At 35.5% G+C, this 6,564-nt stretch overlaps 1 pseudogene; it reads left to right on the top strand.

Moving 5' to 3' along the window:
* The first annotated feature begins 1,346 nt into the window (after positions 1-1,346).
* On the top strand, positions 1,347-4,115 carry LOC122019256 (annotated as a pseudogene).
* The last annotated feature ends 2,449 nt before the right edge of the window (positions 4,116-6,564 follow it).

The raw sequence follows: 6,564 nt of genomic DNA, 5'->3' as shown, positions 1-6,564 counted from the left end.
CCCCCCCCCCCCAAAAAAAAATAGGAATAACATATGATCCTAAGATTATCATCCTACTGTTAGTTCCTCGAGAGATTCGATCTTAGGCTCATTATTACAAGATCATTGTGTAGTTTGGGTTCAGTGGATATAATTTGTTAATTTGATAAGTCCATTCGTGACACTCAATTTTTGGCTTATCAATAGGCCAACGGTTTTAGTTGGCCAGTCTTGGTTTCAACCTTAGCAGCATCTAATTCTGCTTGCAAAGACTCTATTTGGGCCTCTTTAGCTTTTAGCTCTTCTTGTCTTTGTAATAACAAGAATTCTTGGTTGGCTAACTCTTGAGTTAATCTAGGAGACTCAGATGAATGGGAAAGCTCAACCCTTTCCAACAGAAAAGTTTTAAGAGCTAAATCGGCAAGGATTTTATCCTTTAAGGCTTTTTTAGTTTTAAGCATGGACTCACTGCCTTGTAACATTAGCTCCAATCTATGATTTTTAGAGTGTTGAGATTCTACCAAGTGTTGGTATTCTAGTAGTGTACTTTCTGTACTCAAGAGAAGTAGAGCTTATTCCTATATTTTTCTTCTCAAATCATTTGCAGTGGTAGAAGTAGACTCTAATTCTTTTACACAATCCTTCAAAATCTTATTGGAATACGCTAAATCTACCACCAATTGACTTAAGTGCATGCTTGAAGAATAAAACTAGAAAAGATAAAAAGGAGGTTAGGGTTTAGTTAGATAATTTACGAGAGAAATAGAGTAGAAAGTTTACCTCAAGGGCCTTCCGAGCATGTTTATCAGCATACTCTGATATGGTGACCCCTCTTATTTGCTTATAGGATTGCATCCAAGACTTTGTTAGGGGTCCTTTTATTCATAATAATCCATATGTAGGAAAACCTCTTGTCCTTGTTCAGATGGTATTGTATACATTTGCTTGAAGCGGTAGTGAGGACCAGGAGGAAGATCAAGCTCTACCCCCTGAGTGTTAGGACACTCAATAATTACTTAGGAGGGCTTAGGTGTTCGTATAGAATCGATAGAGGTTGGGGTAGTAATAACCAATGTCTTCTTGGTAGGTTGAGAGTGAGAGCGCGAATGCTTGGTAGGTCGAGATTGAATGTCGAGGGTCAAAGGTATTATGAATGCACCAAGGGAAGCTGTGGCAGATGGGGGGAGCGCAAGTAAATCTGTTACTAAAGTTTTTGGACCTGAAGGTCCATGACTCCCTATACTTGGTTCTAGAGAGGCCCTGGACATCTTTGTGTCCGACTTAACTGGTTGGGAAGCCTACATTATCTTACAAGAGCCAGAGATCAATTTAGCTGGTTACATCATAGCAAGCTTGAGATTGCATCGATGACGTACCGGAGGTGCAGGTTCTTTCCCTTTGGCAAAAATATCCTTGATGTATTAGGGAAAGTTGGCTCAGTTGAAGGGAATGTTGATAATGCCAAAGTAGAAGACTGAGGCATTTGGTGTCTGGTGATGAGAGGAACATTTGACTCATAAGAGCTAGAAGTTGGCTTTCGAGCAGGGGGAGTAACCCGCCAGAGGAGGAGGCTTATTCACATTGACAACTCCTTAATAAATTCTCGCCTATCTGATTTAGATCTTCCTTCATTATCTTGGGTTTTTTGAAGAGGAAGGCCGCACTAATAGCCTCAGTTACAAAAACACCGAGGATTTTTATAATAGGCCAATTAATCGAAAGAGGAAGATTTTTCTTACCGAATGAGGTGCTTATCTCAAGGTCGACTGGAGTAATAGCATCCACATCAGATACTCTAAATATACATTTTACCTAAAAAAATCCCTTATATCAGATACCCTACTAGTTCCCTAAATTTAGATTCTATGAACAACACCTCCCTAAATTTAGGGAATGAAAACGCTACCCTAAATATTAAAATATTATTCTCATCACATGTTTGTCGTTTCTTTTTCTCTGCTCAAGGGTTCGCCGTTTCTTCCTCTCTCAATGCCAGTTTCTTCTTCTCACTCAGGTTTACCATTTTTTCTTCATTTCTTAAAGGTTTGTCATTTCTTCTTCCCTTAACACCTGTTTCTTCTTCTCGCTTAGGTTTGTAATTTCTTCTTCTCTACTCAAAGGTTTGTCACTTCCTCTTCTCTCAACGTCTGTTTCTTCTTCTCTCAACCCTCTTTTTTTAAAACCTCTCACACTTTATTTCTCTGGATTTTATAGATCGAATGCCATCCGTGGAAGAGCATTCTAAGTTTTTATTTTCTCTACCTATGGTTTTTGGGGCATTTATCGACAGATTTCACATTCTGAGTTTGGGATCACTAGATCATTGATTGAGAACTTGTAAGTTATCTAACGATCTTATTTTCTTTGTATTTATCTTGCAATTTTATTTTTGGTTTCTTCATTGTTGTTTTTGTATGATGTGGAGATTTTACGAAAGATTTTTTTTTAATTTTTATATAGTTTATTGATGCAAGGGGTTCTTTTGCCATTTTTAGTCATTTTTTTCATACTTTATTTTCTTCTTGGAGAAGAGTCATGCATGTTATGATTGTGAGGTGTTAATGGAGAGTTTTGGTTGTATGATTATAAAGTTAGTTAATTGCGATTGTTAATAGGTGTTTGTGAAATGACTTGATTGCCTTAGTTTATAAATGAATTGAAGTCATTTAATGAAAATGATTAATATTTGTTGCGCATCTGCATTTCTACATGTTCGTTTGCTTTTAGTGATTTTAACTTCTTTTTTTCATCTGCTTGTTCCCATGTTTATATGTTTAATTTTGTAATGGAGAGTTGGCTTAACTAAAAATCATGGGAATCGAGCAAAGAGTTAGGTGTGTGTGAGATCTAGTATGCTGCTCGTGGCACCGATTCTTTGAAACAATGGTATTTTCATCAGTAATGTCTTATGCAATGAGTGTAAGGAACTAATGATTTTGCTACATGAAAAGTTTAACTTAAGAAGGGAATTGAGATCACCATCTACTATAAATTTTTTTCACTATTTCTCTGACTGTATCTATACATATTGATTATATGACAAATTGTTTAATTTTTTAGCACTATGGATCCTCAAAGTGGTGATGGAATCTTCACTTAACTTTTACAAAATAGAGATCCAAACCTTCTGAATGATTTCGTGACGGCTATTCCGACTCCTTAAACTACCACAAAAGTCACTAGTAAAAAAACTCAGCGAGATGTGAATTTCAATCATGAAGAAGACAAAATATTAGTTAGTGATTGGCTTAGTACGAGCTTAGATGCAATTGTTGGGAACGATAAAAAATCAATTATATTTTGGAGTAGGATACATCAATACTAGCATGAATGCAAGAAGCCTAATTTTCAAGAACGAACCATTCACTCACTAACAAATCGCTGGAGCACTATCCAATGTTCAGTCAATAAGTTTTGTGCTTGCTTGTCTCAAGTTGAAAACTTGCATCAAAGTGGTCATAGTGAGAATGATAAGGTATACATTTTTTTGGTTCAAGTTTTTTTGTTTAACATGCAAACACTTTTGAAATTTTGTTTGTTCAAGTTATTTTCTTTGATATGCAAACACTTTTGATCATGATAAATTTGTACTCTTTACAGATTAAACTGGCCAAAGCTAGCTACAAAGAGAATGAAAATAATGAATTCACATTTGAGCATTGTTGGGAAGTATTAAGATATCAACCAAAATGGATATTGCAGAAAGAAGAAGTCAAGGGAAAAAAAGAAAAGTCACTTCTGCTTCTTCTTCTACCCCACACACTATAAATTTGGGAGATGAAGACTTGTCTTCAATGTCCTCTCATTGGGAGAAACCACAAGGCAGGAAGGCTCAAAAAGTTCAAGAGAAGAAAAAAATTCACAAAGAAGAAAAATTGAAACAACTTGAAGCAGTGGTTGAGCGAATAACCAATGACAAGAAGCAACTCCATGATGAAAAGATAGACAAAATAGATATGTTGGTAGAAATTGAAAAGGAGAAGATTAAGCTGAAAACAAAAATTGAAAAAGAAAAGGTGAAGCAGAAAGACCGTCTGATCACTATGGCTGAGGAAGAAAAAAATAAAAAGATTATGTTGATGGATATTAGTGGATTGGATGAAGTGCAACAAGAGTACATCATGAAACGACGATGATAAATTCTTCAAAATATGAAGAATTGATATATCAGATTTTAAACTTTTGGTATTGTGTTGTAAATATGCTACTGTGTTCTGTTTTTTGGAACAACAATTGAAATTTTATTATGGTTTGTAAATATGCTACTTCATCATACAACATTACATCAAAACCAACTTAAATTCAAATGCAATAACATTGTAAATAAAATGTAACATAAAAACACATATTTTGGTTGATATTGGTTCACTCATCACCTCGTAGCATCCATTGATGTTCAATAAGATCAAATTGTAGTTGTGAATGAGTTTCTTTGTTTCTAATGCTATGATGACATTGAAGGAAATCCACAAATTGAGAAGTGGGATAACGGGAAATTGGTTCTAGGTTTGTATCATCTTCTTGTTCATAATCAAAGTCATGTGCTCTAAGGTAAGAATCTCCTCAACGATCATGTTATGTAGTATTATGCAGGCCATCATAATATCTTTTAGTATAGATTGAAAAAAATATTGTGCTGGTCCATGAACAATTGCAAAGTGTGCCTGTAGAACTCCAAATGCTCGCTCGACATCCTTCCTCATAGATTCTTGAGCTGATGCAAACAATTGCCTTTTACGACCTTGTGGTGTTGGAATGGTTTTGACAAATGTAGACAATGTAGGATAGATTCCATCTGCAAGATAGTATCCCATAGTATAATCGTGGCCATTGATTGAGTAGTTAACTTTAGGAGCACGCCCTTCAGCAAGTTCTGTAAATATATTAGATCTTTCCAGCACATTGATATCATTATGTGACCCAGGTAAACCAAAAAATGCATGTCATATCCAAAGATCATAAGACACCACTGCTTCCAAAATAATTGTTGGCTCATGAGCATGACCAGTATACATACCTCTCCATGCAGTCGGACAATTCTTCCATTTCTAGTGCATGTAGTCAATGCTCCCCAGCATACCTGGAAATCCCCATTTCTCATCGACTGCTAGCAATCTAGCAATGTCATTGTTATTTGGAGACCGCAAGTACTCATCTCCAAAGATCGAGATTACCGCTTTGACAAAAAGTTTCATGCTCTTTATTGCTGTGGTTTCTCCAATTATTGCATACTCATCCATGAGATCAACTCCAACTCCATAAGCAAGGATCCTCATGGAGGCAGTTACCTTTTGTAAAGAAGAAAGCCCAAGAGTTCCAGCAGCATTTCTTCTTTGAACGAAGTATGGTTCATGATTCTCCACATTGTTAAGAATTCTAAGAAAGAGGTCACGATTCATCCGAAACCTCCTCCTGAATATATTAGGAGGATATATCGATGCATCAGCAAAGTAGTCATTGAAGAGATGTATGTGACCCTCCAAAGGATTTCTCCTAATAAACGCACGTCGTTTCTTGCCGAGAATGATATGTGATCGTGAACCTTCTTCATCATCCAATGAATCTTCAATTAAAAAGGCACTTACAATTGTTTCCAACTTATCATTAGAAGATAGTAGACAATTGTAATTACTAATGAAATGAGACATTAGTGGAAATTTTTGGGAAAATTGTAGTTGTTTGAGATTGATGATATGGATAGGTACTCATGATATTATGTGATTTTATACTAAAAAAATATGGCCATTGGAGGAATATAGACGTTGGAATAGTTGGTGCAAAATCATTAATATAGATAATAATAAAAAAACATAGAGGAGAGAGAAATAATAATAAATAAATAAAGATATGGTAAATTATAGAGTAGCTGATGTACCATGCATTGAAAAGGGATTCTCTAAATTTAACAAAGTTGATTGTTTACTTTAAATTTTAGAGATATTGATAAAGAAACTGATGTAGATGCTCTAATTTTAAAAATATACATTAGACCCTCTATACTTAGCTTGGGTAGACTAAATTTTAGGATCTTCATATATTCTATGGTTGGACCCAAATTCGGGTCTATATGAAGATTCCTTAAGGTAGAGATAGGATGAAGGTCTTATTGCCAAGTGGTGGAGTAAGGAGAAGGAGATGGGAGATGGATGAAGAAATACTTATCTCTCCATTCTTCCTGAGCTGGCACACAGTTGAATAAAATCGATCCTTACACTCCCATACCCGAGCGAAAGTAGTTCCAAATCCTGAATGGTTTCAGTGGATTAGTCTCAAATAGTTTCATTTAGAGTAAAGATGAGCGAATTTTGGTCGTGCAAATAAAATTTTAGGTATCCTAGTAAGCTCGGTCAGATTAATACTAAATGAGTTTTGATCAAGTTGATAAATCCCACACGTCGTTATTCACTCGACCAGCTTAAGGTTGAATTAATTCCGATCGAATTAAAGACTTCAGGCGCTTTTTTTTTGTTTGGCCAATTTAGTGCCTAAGTAATCGTTGTAGCCTCGACCAAAGGGGAAAAGAAACTTTAGTAAAATGAAAATACTCATTGAAAATTAATAAAAGTTCAGTACATATCAAATAAC

The sequence above is a fragment of the Zingiber officinale genome, chromosome 9A (genome assembly GCF_018446385.1).
Source record: "Zingiber officinale cultivar Zhangliang chromosome 9A, Zo_v1.1, whole genome shotgun sequence".
In the NCBI taxonomy this organism is placed as follows: domain Eukaryota; kingdom Viridiplantae; phylum Streptophyta; class Magnoliopsida; order Zingiberales; family Zingiberaceae; genus Zingiber; species Zingiber officinale.
This window is presented reverse-complemented; position numbering and strand designations above follow the sequence as displayed.